This window comes from Ranitomeya variabilis, chromosome 1 (genome assembly GCF_051348905.1).
Source record: "Ranitomeya variabilis isolate aRanVar5 chromosome 1, aRanVar5.hap1, whole genome shotgun sequence".
Classification (NCBI taxonomy): Eukaryota; Metazoa; Chordata; class Amphibia; order Anura; family Dendrobatidae; genus Ranitomeya; species Ranitomeya variabilis.
In genome coordinates, this window is record NC_135232.1 from 84,761,336 (window position 1) to 84,777,954 (window position 16,619).

Below are 16,619 nucleotides of genomic sequence, written 5' to 3' on the forward strand. Positions count from 1 at the left end.
CGGCGCAACCATCGCACGTCGGTTGCGACGTGTGTCATTGCGTCGCAAATGCGTCGCTAATGTTAGTCAATGCAGAAAAAACACATCCTGCAAGCACTTTTGCAGGATGCGTTTTTTCGGCAAAACGGCACATTGCGACGTAATGCAGTTAACGCCAGTGTGAAAGTAGCCTTAATTGAACCTGTGCAATACTATAATTTTACCACAAGAGAGCAACAGAGGATAACTAATATAAATTGGGGAAATTAACCTCTTTACACCTTATGACAGTGTTAAAGTTTGGGCACCCCTCTGTTATTGTGAACAGTTATACAAGATGAAGATGAAATGATCTCTAAAAGGCCTAAAGTTAAAAAGGTGTGTATATACTAACACATAGATTGCACGCAGGTGGACTTCCTTTTACTAAGTATTTGACTTCTGAAGAAAATTGCTTGCACCAGAAATTTTTAGGGGCTTCATAGCAAAAGGGGTGAATACATATGGACATGCCAATTTTTAGTTATGTGATTCCACAAATTTAATTTATGCCAATAATTTTCTCACCTCCCTTCAGTTCAGTTCAACTTATTTAGCGCTAATGCATCACACACAAATCAGATTAGAAAAATATTTAAACACAGGTTGCATGTAAAAAAAATATATATATATATCTGCATAAGAAGCATTTCAAGGTCCTGGAGTGGCATAGCCAGTCTCCAAACCTGAACCCAATAGAAAGTCTTTGGAGGGAGGTGAAACTCAATGTTGCCGAGCGAGAGCCCCGAAACCCGAAAGATCTGGAGATCTGTATGGAGGAGTGGGCCAAAATCCCTGCTGCAGTGTGAGCAAACTTGGTCAAGAGCTACAGGAAACATGTGACCTCTGTAATTGCCAACAAAGGTTTATGTTCCAAATTTTAAGTTCTGTTTTTCTATTGTATCAAATACTTATTTCATGCAATAAAATGAAAATTAATTATGAAAAAATCATACAACGTGATTTTCAGAATTTTTTTTTTTTGGGGGGGAGGTTTGTCTCTCACACTTGAAGTGTACCTACGATAAAAATTACAGACCTCTCCATTCTTTGTAGGGGGAAAACTTGAAAAATCGGCAGTATATGAAATACTTATTTTCCCCACTATAGATATAACCACCTCTTGAAGTTGAAGTATTTTAGCCAAGTGGGTGTGGTTATTAACACTTCTCTGAGGTTTTCTTTTTGATGACCGTTCCCATGTGGCTAAAAAGACTAGAATTACATATAGGGAAGATAAGGCTTTATCTTGGGAATAGAAGGTTGCATTGACAACAAAAAACAACACCAGATTCAGGAGAACAGACGGCATTTACACTAGGTAAAATAAAATTCTTATTTATGGCCAGTGACAGGTCCACTTTAAACATATATTCCTTTCCTCATTTTTTGTCCTTTTCTTCTGCCATTTAGGTAGACATTTTCTACATTTCTTTTTGTTTTCATTTTTTATTTTCATCACTGATAATTTTGTTTTCCTCTCTGGTCATCATCGCTCTCCCATCGGCCTCATTCACCAGCTCCTTCAAAGCCTTTGCATCAAATTCAATGTAGAATGAAAAATCAAATTCAATGTAGAATGAAAACAATCAGTATGTAGGACATGTTTGGGTTTTATGCCATACAAGGTACTGGAAGTTAACACATTTCAAGTTTTGGGGGTTAAAGTGAAGAGATTGGAGGAATTTGGCTGCTTACTTGAAGAAACAGCAGCACTCTTGCCTGTGGGTTGTGTTTTATTATTGCGGATGCATTCCTCTCTAGTAAATGGGGCGAAGTTACACTACCAAAAATATCCTAAAAAATAATGAGGCTGTTTCTGAAGGAAAGCAGCCTCAATTCTCTAATCTTATAAAGCCCTTTGAGGCAGAACAGAGATTTGGAAACTGAATATAGATGCAGAGACTGGGAGAAGTCTCTTTCTGCATTTCATTTAATAGATTTTAAGGCCACGTTCACACGTTCAGTATTTGGTCAGTATTTTACCTCAGTATTTGTAAGCCAAAACCAGGAGGGGGTGATAAATGCAGAAGTGGTGCATATGTTTCTATTATACTTTTTCTCTGATTGTTCCACTCCTGTTTTTGGCTTAGAATTACTGATGTAACAAACTGACCAAATACTGAACATGTGGCCGTGGCCTTAGAGTCTGCGTCCTAGAAGGTGGCGCTGTCTGCACCCCTTTAGATTGTATAGTTGTTACCTGATTTGTTGTTAACAATCTCTTCCAGTTCTTCTGACTCCAGACTGTCATGCTGGTATCTGTCATGCAAAGACATATAAACTAGTACGGATGGTAATATTCCATTACCCATGAAAACAGAAGATAAGACATAAAGGTATGTGTATAACAGGTTGAAATATGCAGATGTCTGTGCACAAGATTTTTGAGCCGAGGGACACAATTTCAGATTAAGCAGATCCCAAAGGACGCCAAAAAACATTAGGTATTACAGGGTATTACCTGCTAAAACGCATAAATGCATAAATGCATAAAAATCCAATTTGTGCTGACTCCATTTTAGGACCCCCACTTATCAGGAGAGTAGTGGTCACATTCTTCATCGTCCACGATCCAGAAAGGACAAGACCATGGCTTCAGCTATCTCCATTGTAGTTTATGTGAGACCCTGAGAGAGTCAAGACTTTCCCTTGTACCCCACACAGTAATGAAAATACCAGCACTCACACATGGCCGCTTTTTCACCCCATCTACTCATGTCTGTGCTATGCAGGAGTCAGGCTTCCCCAAATTTGCCAAAATAGGGGGCCTTTGAGATGGCTACACAGAGCATCATTTGTACTTACCGATTGGTACAATACTACCCGTCACTCCTCATCCACTTGATCTAAAAAATTCATGTGACCTTCTACCAGTATCCAATGGTCAATGTTTCTACTTGCAGAGAGTGACATGTCAAGCCTGACATGCCAAGGTGAGGAGACTTTTAAGCCTTGCAATGAAATATGCAAATTGTCTCTTCAGAGAGGAAGAGGACTAGAACCCTAGTGCCACCTGTTGGCACTAGGTGGCTACTACCAATAGATGACACTAGAGTTCTAGTCCTCTTCCTCTCTTAAAAGGAGCCAGTTAGCAGGATTGTGCACAGTAACCTACACACAGTGTCAGGTCGGCGCCGTTATACTGATTACAATGATACCTTGGCTGATGAAATCCATCTTGTGGTTCTTTTTTAATCTTTATTTTCAATTATGAGTTAATGATATGCTCGTGCTCCGGGGCGGCCTGTGTGGGGTCTTCATGTGGTGCTCTGATTAGGTATCAATAATGCACACTGCTGACAGGTCACTGATCCCTCATTAACTGCCCCCTAGTTTACATAATGAATACTTGTACATTCAGAATAAAAAAAACCAAAACCCTTATGCAGGCTGGTGCCGGCTGTGGCCCCTGAGCTGCAGCATAATCGCATGTTTACTGTGTAGTTACTACATGTGGTTGAGCTTTTTCTGAGGAGTATAACAAAAAAAACTATTTTAAAATGGCGCCTGCCGCGCCTGTGCAGTAGCAGCTATCGGTGTACATAGCGGTGATCCGATTGCTGCTACTGCACATGCGCCGGCGGCGCCATCTTGCTAGAGAAAAAAAATTGAAAGATTTCTGATTTCTCCTTTTTTTGGTAATTGATATAGAAAATGGAAAAAAAGAACATACTGTATAGGATAATGAAGATCATGCAGGATATATTTTTCAAGTCCAATCACACACTATATTTATACAACCCCTGGCAAAAATTATGGAATCACCAGCCTTGGAGGATGTTCGTTCAGTTGTTTAATTTTGTAGAAAAAAAGCAGATCACAGACATGGCACAAAACTAAAGTCATTTAAAATGGCAACTTTCTGACTTTAACCCCTTCCCGACCTTTGACGCTACGTAGGCGTCATGAAAGTCGGTGCCAATCCGACCTGTGACGCCTATGTGGCGTCATGGAATGATCGCGTCCCTGCAGATCAGGTGAAAGGGTTAACTCCAATTTCACCCTATCTGCAGGGACAGGGGGAGTGGTACTTCAGCCCAGGGGGGGTGGCTTCACCCCCCCCGTGGCTACGATCGCTCTGATTGGCTGTTGAAAGTGAAACAGCCAATCAGAGCGATTTGTAATATTTCACCTATAAAAATGGTGAAATATTACAATCCAGCCATGGCCGATGCTGCAATAGCATCTGCCATGGCTGGAGACCCCGATCTGCCCCCCCCACTGCCACCGATCGCCTCCCCAGTCGTCCTTTCTGCCCTGTCCTCCTGTCCGCTCCCCTCCGTCCTCCTGTCCGCTCCCCCCGTGCTCCGATCCCCCCGTGTTCCGATCCCACCCCCCATACTTACCGAGCTCCGATGTCCCTCCCGGTGTCCGTCCATCTTCTCCATGGGTGCCGCCATCTTGGAAAATGGCGGGCGCATGCGTAGGGCGCCCGCCGAATCTGCCAGCCGGCAGATTCGTTCCCTGTACATTTTGGTCGCTGTGATAGGTTCTATCACAGGGATCAAAATAAAAAAAATAGTAAATAACCCCCCCTTTATCACCCCCATAGGTAGGGACAATAATAAAATACAGAAAATATAATTATATTTATTTTTCCATTAGGGTTAGGGGTAGGGTTGCACTTTGGGTTAGGTTTGCACTTTGGGTTAGGGTTGCACTTTGGGTTAGGGTTGCACTTTGGGTTAGGGTTGCATTTAGGGTTGCACTTAGGGTTAAGGTTGCACTTAGGGATAGGGTTGCACTTAGGGTTGCACTTGGTGTTGCACTTAGGGTTAGGGTTGCACTTAGGGCTAGGGTTGCACTTAAGGCTAGGGTTGCACTTAGGGTTGCACTTAGGGTTAGGGTTGCACTTAGGTTTAGGGTTGCACTTAGGGTTAGGGTTGCACTTAGGGTTAGGGTTCCACTTAGGGCTAGGGTTGCACTTAGGGCTAGGGTTAAAATTAGGGTTAGGGTTAGAATTAGGGTTAGGGTTGCAATTAGGGTTAGGGTTACAATTAGGGTTAGAATTAGGGCTAGGGTTGGAATTAGGGTTAGAATTAGGCTATGTGCACACGGTGCGGATTTGGCTGCGGATCCGCAGCGGATTGGTCGCTGCGGATTTGTAGCAGTTTTCCATCACATTTACAGTACCACGTAAACCTATGGAAAACCAAATCCACTGTGCCCATGGTGCGGAAAATACAGCACGGAAACGCTGCGTTGTATTTTCCGCAGCATGTCAATTCTTTGTGCGGATTCCGCAGCGTTTTACACCTGCTCCATAATAGGAATCCGCAGGTGAAATCCACACAAAAAACACTGGAAATCCGCGGTAAATCCGCAGGTAAAGCGCAGTGCGTTTTACCTGAAGATTTTTCAAAAACGGTGCGGAAAAATCCACACACAAATCCGCAACGTGAGCACATAGCCTTAGGGTTAGGGTTGGAATTAGAGTTAGGGTTGGAATTAGGGTTAAGACTAGGGTTAGGGGTGTGTTGGGGTTAGGATTGTGGTTAGGGTTGGGATTAGGATTTGGGGTGTGTTGGGGTTAGTGTTGGAGTTAGAATTGAGGGGTTTCCACTGTTTAGGCACATCAGGGGGTCTCCAAACGCGACATGGCGCCACCATTGATTCCAGCCAATCTTGCGTTGAAAAAGTGAAATGGTGCTCTCTCCCTTCCGAGCCCCGGCATGTGCCCAAACAGTGGTTTACCCCCACATATGGGGTACCAGCGTACTCAGGAGAAACTGGACAACAACTTTTGGGGTCCAATTTCTCCTGTAACCCTTGGGAAAATAAAAAATTGCAGGCTAAAAAATTATTTTTGAGGAAAGAAAAATGATTTTTTATTTTCACGGCTCTGTATTATAAACTTCTGTGAAGCACTTAGGGGTTCAAAGTGCTCACCATACATCTAGATAAGTTCCTTTGGGGGTCTAGTTTCCAAAATGGGGTCACTTGTGGGGAGTTTCTACTGTTTAGGCACATCAGGGGCTCTGCAAACGCAACGTGACGCTCGCAGAGTATTCCATCAAAGTCTGCATTTCAAAACGTCACTACTTCCCTTCCGAACCCCGTGTGCCCAAACGGTGGTTTACCCCCACATATGGGGTATCAGCGTACTCAGGAGAAACTGGACAACAAATTTGGGGGTCAAATTTCTCCTGTTACCCTTGGGAAAATAAAAAATTGTGGGCTAAAAAATCATTTTTGAGAAAAGAAAAATTATTTTTTATGAGGTATCCGCGTACTCAGGAGAAATTGCCCAACAAATTTTAGGATCCATTTTTTCCTCTTGCCCATGTGAAAATGAAAAAATTGAGGCTAAAAGAATTTTTTTGTGAAAAAAAAGTACTTTTTCATTTTTACGGATCAATTTTGAAGCACCTGGGGGTTTAAAGTGCTCACTATGCATCTAGATAAGTTCCTTGGGGCATCTAGTTTCTAAAATGGGGTCACTTGTGGGGGAGCTCCAATGTTTAGGCACACGGGGGCTCTCCACTCCAAACGCGACATGGTATCCGCTAAAGATTGGAGCCAATTTTTCATTCAAAAAGTCAAATGGCGCTCCTTCCCTTCCGAGTTCTGCCGTGCGCCCAAACAGTGGTTTACCCCCACATATGAGGTATCAGCGTACTCAGAACAAATTGGACAACAACTTTCGTGGTCCAGTTTCTCCTTTTACCCTTGGGAAAATAAGAAAATTGTTGCTAAAAGATCATTTTTGTGACTAAAAAGTTAAATGTTAATTTTTTCCTTCCATGTTGCTTCTGCTGCTGTGAAACACCTGAAGGGTTAATAAACTTCTTGAATGTGGTTTTGAGCACCTTGAGGGGTGCAGTTTTTAGAATGGTGTCACTTTTGGGTATTTTCAGCCATATAGAACCCTCAAACTGACTTCAAATGTGAGGTGGTCCCTAAAAAAAATGGTTTTGTAAAAATGAGAAATCACTGGTCAAATTTTAACCCTTATAACTTCCTAGCAAAAAAAAAATTTGTTTCCAAAATTGTGCTGATGTAAAGTAGACATATGGGAAATGTTATTTATTAACTATTTTGTGTCACATAACTCTCTGGTTTAACAGAATAAAAATTAAAAATGTGAAAATTGCAAAATTTTCTAAATATTCTCCAAATTTCTGTTTTTTTTCACAAATAAACGCAGAAATTATCGACCTAAGTTTACCACTAACATGAAGCCCAATATGTCACGAAAAAATAATCTCAGAATCGCTAGGATCCGTTGAAGCGTTCCTGAGTTATTACCTCATAAAGGGACACTGGTCAGAATTGCAAAAAATGGCGAGGTCATTAAGGTCAAAATAGGCTGGGTCATGAAGGGGTTAAGAAACACTAAAAGAAATTAAGAACAAAAAATGTGGTAATCAGTACTGGTTACTTTTTTAACCAAGCATAGAGGAAAAAATTATGGAATCACTTAATTCTGAGGAAAAAATTATGGAATCACCCTGTAAATTTTCATACCCAAACATACTGGTAGACCAAGGAAGACATCAAAGCATGAAGACCGGAAACTTAAAGCAATTTGTCTCCAAAACAGGAAATGGCACAACAAAACAAGTGAGGAACGAATGGGTGGAAACTGGAGTCAACGTCAGTGACTGAACTGTAAGAAACCGCCTAAAGGAAATGGGATTTACTTATAGAAAAGCTGAACGAAAGTCATCATTAACACCTAAACAGATAAAAACAAGGTTACTATGGGCTAAGGAAAAGCAATCGTGGACTGTGGATGATTTGATGAAAGTCCTATTCAGTGATGAAGCACGAATCTGCATTGGGCAAGGTGATGATGCTGGAACTTTTGTTTGGTGCTGTTTCAATGAGATTTATAAAGATGACTGCCTGAAGAGAACATGCAAATTTCCACAGTCATTGATGATATGGGGCTGCATGTCAGGTAAAGGCACTGGGGAGATGGCTGTCATTACATCTTCAATAAATGCACAAGTTTATGTTGATATTTTGGACACTTTTCTTATCCCATCAATTGAAAGGATGTTTGGGGATGATGAAATCATTTTACAAGATAATAATGCATCCTGCCATAGAGCAAAAACTGTGAATACATTCCTTGAAAAAAGACATATAAGATCAATGTCATGGCCTGCAAATAGTCCGGATCTCAATCCAATTGAAAATCTTTGGTGGAAGTTGAAGAAAATGGTCCATGACAAGGCTCCAACCTGCAAAGCTGATCTGGCAACAGCAATCAGAGAAAGTTGGAACCAGATTGATGAAGAGTATTGTTTGACACTCATTAAGTCCGTGCTTCAGAGACTGCAAGCTGATATAAAAGCCAGAGGTGGTGCAACAAAATACTAGTGATGTGTTGGAGTGTTTTTTTTGTTTGTTTGTTTTTCATGATTCCATAATTTTTTTCCTCAGAATTGAGTGATTTCATAATTTTTCCCCTCTGCTTGCTTAAAAAAAAGTATCGATTACTGACTACCACATTTTTTGTTCTTGATTTCTTTTAGTGTTTCATAAAGCCAGAAAGTTGCCATTTGAAATGACTTTAGTTTTGTGCCATGTCTGTGATCTGCTTTTTTTCTACAAAATTAAACAAATGAATGAACATCCTCCAAAGCCGGTGATTCCATAATTTTTGCCAGGGGTTGTATATACATGGGAGAGAGGGTCATAGCTGAACTGATAAAAAAGAATACAAGGTAAAGGTTGAGAAATTCTCCTTTATTCCACATCTAGAAACCAAATGGCTCCCTTCGATAAATGCAAGAAAACGCAAGAATAAACCTTACAAATCAGGGTTATAGATTTTTTAGACTTCTTGAAATAGAGTATGACAAATGCTGATATGATATTATATAGGACATGCATTGGCATTTTCTTCTTGGTAACAAAAAAAAATATTTTTGGACTTTTTTTGTGCAAGTAAATATGTTTCCAATGCAATTACAATTTCTGCAGTCAGGTACAGCATACACAATTTACTATTCATAACATAGAAATATATTAATAGAATTTTAGACATATTTTACATCAAATACAACATCTCATTTAATAAAATACTTCAGTTCACTCCAAACAGTCAAAGGTTTCAACCACACCCCCGAGGATACAATATGATTTGTATATTCTAACAATGCACAGCTTAAACCACAGACACCGAGTATTGCATACAGCCACCGAAGACGCGTCCACACTGATATCATGTACACCACAGAGGTCATCAAATATTGCACTTCATGGCCCATGGACTCTCAGACGAGAGTTGTTGTTTTTTTGTCGTAATATAAAAATATATGTGTATATTTATAGCTCTCAAACATTTACTCATGCAACATTGAATACACGAAAGCTCAGAACTTTTTACTATACACAGCACACGAGGATCACGGAGCTACAGGTTCACATAACACAATATAGTCACGGTTTCATAAGCACAAAAATAAAGTTAGAAAACAGCTATTGACCTGTCCTTATATATTCACCTGAAAACGAAGAGGTAACAAGGGATTGTGGCTCTCCTCTGATCAATATGCTCATTAGGCTCATTAGACACAAATACAGTACCCCTGGATAAGCTTTTTATCCAAAGAGCCATACAAATGGACAAGTTCAAATCCAACCTAAAGTATCTGTCCTTCAACTAGAACTTGAGGGAAAGTTGAGATGTTCCTTAGATCCTTCAACAAACAGGCAAAAAACAAGGTAGTGATAATGGGAGTACTCCTATTCTTTGCATCCATAACCGCCACAGATTTTTTTTTAGTAAATAAAAAATACTATTTTTTTGAAAGACCAGTGAATGAAATCAATATTGGATTTGCCACCAGATTTGGAAGTGAGGAATTCGATAGAAGGACTGGTGCAAGTATTAGTGAGCTGTAGATATTTATTTGCTCCTACACTGTTGGTAAATTAGTGTTTCTGGAGGCAACAATGAGCTTCCACTCAAGAGAAGAGCGGTATCCACCAAAGCCTAAACATTTACACTTATATTTGACTCAGAATAATGTTGAATCTGGGCTTTGACTTTTAATGGCAGTAAATGGTTTATCCAGTTTTTCTTTTTAACTGATTTTTAGTTTTTATAGGGCTTTCAACTTTGGCAAAAGTTTTGTCTACTCTAAAAATCAGGTGTCCCAGACTTTTTGTCAGTTACTTGCCATTTTTCAAGTACAACAGATGATTGTATATCATATTTAAGGTCCTCATAGACATTAGATAAAAATTGGTCAAACTCTGCAATTTCGGTAGGAAAGCATGGGGTCGTCCCAAATTTCCAACAACAGTTGATTTGGGGGGAAAAATGGATCAGACGGTGGGAAATTCAATACCCAATCCTTTTTTCAGGTGAGTCAAGGCCCTGCCAGAACTATCTAGCAACAAACTTCTCCTCTTTGAAAACACATGAACAAGTGGCCTAGTTGATCGCTCATGTGTATGGAGGATTCAGCAGAGATAACGTCTTTTCAGTAGCCAGCTTTCTCATGTGTATGACCAACTTTAAAAAAAATTAAATAAGCCTATGAAAAATATATTCAACTTATATTGCTTTTACTCAGATATTAACAACCAGTCATATGGTTGTGACCTTCCCAAGCTACAGGCATTAAATATTGCTATTTAATTGACAAAATAGAAAATGAAAAGATATAGTGCCAAAGTTGTTGTTTTTTTGTTTTTTTTAAGTAACCAAATAAAAGTTGGTCAGGGTCTTCCAATTTCTTCTAATTTTATATTTCAATAGTTAAGTGCCTGTCTGGATTTAATGCAATATCTTGATCTGATCTCTTTCCAGATAAAAGTCTTCTTATTAGAATAGTGAGTCAATGTCTATAAATACCAACTGTCTGTATTGTTGTACTTGCTCCTCGGGATTAAAAGGACTTCAAGAAATCTGAGCCCTGTGAAACATAACTATACATAACAGAGATTGAGATTAAGGGTAGATCAAGAAGTGTGACTAAATTCTCAAAGAGGTATGCTACCCATCTCCATCAATTTTGTCTTCCTATAGTACCAATTAGAGATGAATGTATAGATCTGCAGAGGATCGACTTTGAGTCAAATTCCTTTAAATTCTCAGGACCCCACAAATGCAAACACTCTGCAATTTGATTCTCGAGCATTGCCCCCAAAATATATGCCCATGTTACACACTGCTGAAGACTCAGAAAGCAAGCTAATATTATCAGGCATGACTGCATGTGCTTCCTTATAGTGCTTTGCAGCTATCATATCACACGGTGTAGCACAGCTAATCAGGGCGGACTATTACACCTAATATAAAAAATGAGGGCAGCTCCATTTTAGGCTCGTAGGGATAGGAGTTTTGAGCTTACAGATCATTCTACATCGGAATAGAATAAGACCTAATCTAATTGTGATTTACTACTTCAGTGTTGAATCACATTAAAAATGGGAGTGTTAGTCTAAACCTGTAAATACTAATCCAAAGATTCAAGTGATTTAGGGAGATTCTGTAGCTGTATAGTCACTCAGGGTGACGGAATTGATTAATCTGTGATATGCTGCAGTAATGGCAACTAAATAACAGCATTGTGCTATTCTTCACACCCTGCAAACAAGGAGGGCAGTATTAAACCCCTCAGTGCTAATTTTGCTAATAAACCAAAATCCTGAAACCAAGGCTTGTGTGCCACAGGTGTGCATCCTGAATTATAAGACAGGCAGCCATTAAAAGAACAAGCCAAAAGAACAATATCCATAATTCAGAAATTTAAACGCACCTGTCTACCTCATAAAATGTGTGCATTGATTAAAAAATTATTTTTTTGCACACTTTCTGGTCATTATAGTCCAATATTAGACCTTTACAGCTACCTAAATACTGCTGGTTTACACTAGTTAGCAAGCATTTTCTCCTATCCAGATACATTGAGGTCAAATGGATATTAATAAGGCTGCGTTTGCATTACAGAGCTCAAAATGGATTCAATACTTTCCTCAGATAGGGTGTTACACTCTTAGTTTTTGGTCAATTGTTGGCTTTTTAGTATTGAGATTCACAATTTTTCAGTAAAATTCTGCAAAAAGCTGCAAACTCAAATTTCAAACGACCTGTCCAATTCCAGTCCCAGTCTCACTAAAATGGTATGCCAAAATAAAACGTAATGATTAATGTTACTCTGCTTTTGATTAGTAACAACCCTAAAGACACTAGACTAAAGTTGACTAAACCCACCGATATTAAGGAAATCGTCCAACAATCTAATGTGTATAGGGGCCTCCCGACTCTCCGATGAGAGATGATGTCAGGAAACAGAAAGATGGACATGTTGAAATTCCAAACACTGAACATTTTGTTTGGTTGATGCTGAATGAATGGCAGTGGCTCTTTCATAGAGAACAAAGGAACATTTGGCTGAGCTGGAAGAGATAGGTGGCAGCCAAATGATTGGCTGACAGTTATCTAATAGTAGCAGGAGAAGGGAGAGAGCAGCAAACTGATCGAATGAATAGACAGGAGGTGTGTTTCAGACCTCCTTAGACTCCCGGTAGGCACTGTAGCTAAGCTGTAGTCACAGATCATAATTATCTATTGGTATTACATATATTTTTGGAGCTCACAACTAAACATACTCCTAAAGAAAAAGAGTAAGTATTACCTGGTCATTATAAGATTTTCCTCTCTGAATTGAGATGTTAGATCTTTTACAATTAAATAATTATTGAGACTTTATATTTTGTTTCCTAAAATGCATGTTTTAGTTCAATATTGAATGTCCACGTTTTATACAGATAAGTCCAACCTTACCTTTCTGCAAAATTCGATAGAGAATTCCATTTCTTCCAATACAAATTAAATACATTGCAGCAACATGATGCTTACAGGCTGCAGTTTACATTATGACCCTCGGGTGGACACATATAAGCACGTATAGTATAAACAGCTCCTGACCGAGCATTGCAAAATGTAGTTGTTGTGCCATGAGCAGAGATAAGAAAGGATACGAGTATAGATATTTCATTATTGATGTATGATTTATAGCATGTATCCATGATAGCCGAGTTGAGTGAAAAGAGCAATAAATGCAAATAGTAAAGAAATAAACAATATACGGTACTTACAATAGGACATTTTAAACAAGACTGCACGACAGACTGACTAACGCCTTCAAAATTGTACAAGTTGTCCAACTGATCCACACATTTATATACAAGTGTACGTCATAATTGGAAATCTACTACTTTATACGGACACAATAAGTTCACTCATTACACTGAAAATATATAGATTATACCAGGATTCAATTATTTGCATTTAATATAAAAATCTAATAAAAACTGATTAAAAGTTCTATGTGTATAGTAAATGCTACATTATAGGATTGTAAGGAACATTTCAGTACATTGTAAGTAACACTATATCTTCTTTTCAAACACAATTCTATTTCATTTCTTGCAAAATCTTAAGGGATGTAGCTCCGGGGAGTGCAGTGGTAGGAGTCACACCCAGGCCATGGTGCCTAAGGGTGTACAGTGGTCCTTCGTTGTTTACCCTTGGGTATCTTTACTATAAAGGGCACATGAAAAGAGACCTTATAGAGGGGTTATCCAGGGCTATATTATTTTTTTTACTATGAGCCACCAAACTAAGAGGCAGGTAATTGCTAACTAGTTAGCAACTATCTTTCTGTTCTATACGGTGCCGTTTCAAAGAGGTCACTGACCGCTCCTGCCGGCGATTCAACTGCTTTATGTCAACAGATCAACTCTTCTTCTACTCTGCTCTGCTGACAGGGCGTGACTGTCAATGTCATGCTGATTGACAGCCAGCTTCCTGCTGGCTGTCAATCAGCATGGCATTGGCAGGCACATCCCATCCACAGAGCAGAGTAGAAGAGAAGTAGCTGTCGGCAGCTGTTCTGAATCACCGGCTGGAGCAGTCTGTGACTTCTTTGTGCCAGCAGAGATTTGAGCTGGGCCCACATTAAAAAATATAATCATGGATAAACCCTTTAAGAATTTTGCTTTGGGACCTAGGAGGTTTCAAGTTACACCTCTATGAATCGTGTTTATCACTACATGAATCTATCCTGCCAGGAACTCGAAAATCTGTTGCTTCTTCTATCGTCAGGTGCTGAATGACCAACAAATGAAAAAAAATGCCCTCTTTGGAGGTCTTTAAGCAGATTTTTAATGTCTTCCATATGCTGCAATGTTTTCCAACGAAGGGGTTCAGTATCAGCAATTTCGAGAGTTGTGATCTATTAGAATGGTAGGTAGACATAAAATGCATTATCAAATTTATATGTTGAAATAACTTATTGTCCATTAGATTTCAGAGTGTCGTAGTGTTTGAGCCCACAAACTTTACTATTCTATGAGTATTAGGTTTGACTACAGCTGGAGAGCCACAAGTTGAAGACCTATAGCTGTATACTGTAGAATGTATCCTTTATACATACTGTATATGTCAGATGACTGTCAGCACAGAAGATAGGAAAGATGTCTGCTAATTATTTTACCTTGCCGCCTTCTCTACATCTCTCATAGAAAACACAGAATAAGGCAAAAATTATACATTTTTGCCGAAACTCTGAAGTTTGGTGTCGTCTTCTCTAAAAGTCAGCTACTGTTAAGCAACGGTCTGAACATATCATGGTCACGGCATTGAAAAATAATAAATCTAACTCTGTGTAGAAGAAAGAGGCAGATCGGGGAATACAGTATTGTTTATTGACCTGCTATTCATTTCAATAAACAGTTTCCCGGTGACTACATTTTAACAGAGTTGGTTTACTTTTCATATTTTGTCCTGTTTATGCGTGAAAATTTTTTGATATAAATATAATATCCAGCTTTTGAACCAAAAAATAATTTGTAGACAGATTGTTCATGGCAGAATGGCAGCTCGATTGTCCTGTCTGAGTCAAGATAAGCTGCTGTTGCATTGACAATAGAAAAAAGGAAATCATGGCTGTCATTATTTGGCAGTGGTTTCATGTCAAGTTATGCCTTTTTTCTGGTCTTCCCGCAGTAATAATTGATATAATCGGCCCTGTATTTTTCCTCACGGGCTGAAAATAGTTGTCTAACGAGCGATATGAGACTCATCATACCCTTTAGTTTAATCATTGTGAAATTTATAAGGCAAAGAAAACCAATTGTTGTGAATCACCTTGTTTGTCATAGATATAAAAATAGAGTCCATCATTTTATATCACCTGCTTGGCCTATCACATCGAGGTAAGGCATTGATGGCGGTGTTAACCCTTGTCTTTCATTATATTACGTAAGTCGATACATTTTTTGTAATAACGGAATCACATTTTATTATAGGTGTCTATTTACTGCTATAACATGAGCTGTTATCATCATGAGATCTAGATTACACACTGTGGATATAGACACACTGATATATTTGTAGTTGAGTACAATATATTATAATTAACTAGTGCTAATATTTTCATACAAGCCACTAGGCAACAATATAAACTATCTAAGCAAACTTCTTCACTGTCTCTGGACACTTTGCCATTGCCATTTCTGTTATCATACACACAATATCTGTATTATTATTATTATTATTATTATATATATATTAATAGTAGTATAGTAATTAGTATAGGATATGTTGGCAATAACATTTTGTATGCAAAAAATAATACAAAGTCATATATATATATATATATATATATATATATATATATATATATATATATATATATATATATATATATATATATATATATACACACACACACTCACTGGCCACTTTATTAGGTACACCTGTCCAACTTCTTGTTAACACTTAATTTCTAATCAGCCAATCACATGGCGGCAACTCAGTGCATTTAGGCATGTAGACATGGTCAAGACAATCTCCTGCAGTTCAAACCGAGCATCAGTATGGGGAAGAAAGGTGATTTGAGTGCCTTTGAACGTGGCATGGTTGTTGGTGCCAGAAGGGCTGGTCTGAGTATTTCAGAAACTGCTGATCTACTGGGATTTTCACGCACAACCATCTCTAGGGTTTACAGAGAATGGTCCGAAAAAGAAAAAAAATCCAGTGAGTGGCAGTTCTGTGGGCGGAAATGCCTTGTTGATGCCAGAGGTCAGAGGAGAATGGGCAGACTGGTTCGAGCTGATAGAAAGGCAACAGTGACTCAAATCGCCACCCGTTACAACCAAGGTAGGCCTAAGAGCATCTCTGAACGCACAGTGCATCGAACTTTGAGGCAGATGGGCTACAGCAGCAGAAGACCACACCGGGTACCACTCCTTTCAGCTAAGAACAGGAAACTGAGGCTACAATTTGTACAAGCTCATCGAAATTGGACAGTAGAAGATTGGAAAAACGTTGCTTGGTCTGATGAGTCTCGATTTCTGCTGCGACATTCGGATGGTAGGGTCAGAATTTGGCGTAAACAACATGAAAGCATGGATCCATCCTGCCTTGTATGGAGCATCTTTGGGATGTGCAGCCGACAAATCTGCGGCAACTGTGTGATGCCATCATGTCAATATGGACCAAAATCTCTGAGGAATGCTTCCAGCACCTTGTTGAATCTATGCCACGAAGAATTGAGGCAGTTCTGAAGGCAAAAGGGGTCCAACCCGTTACTAGCATGGTGTACCTAATAAAGTGGCCGGTGAGT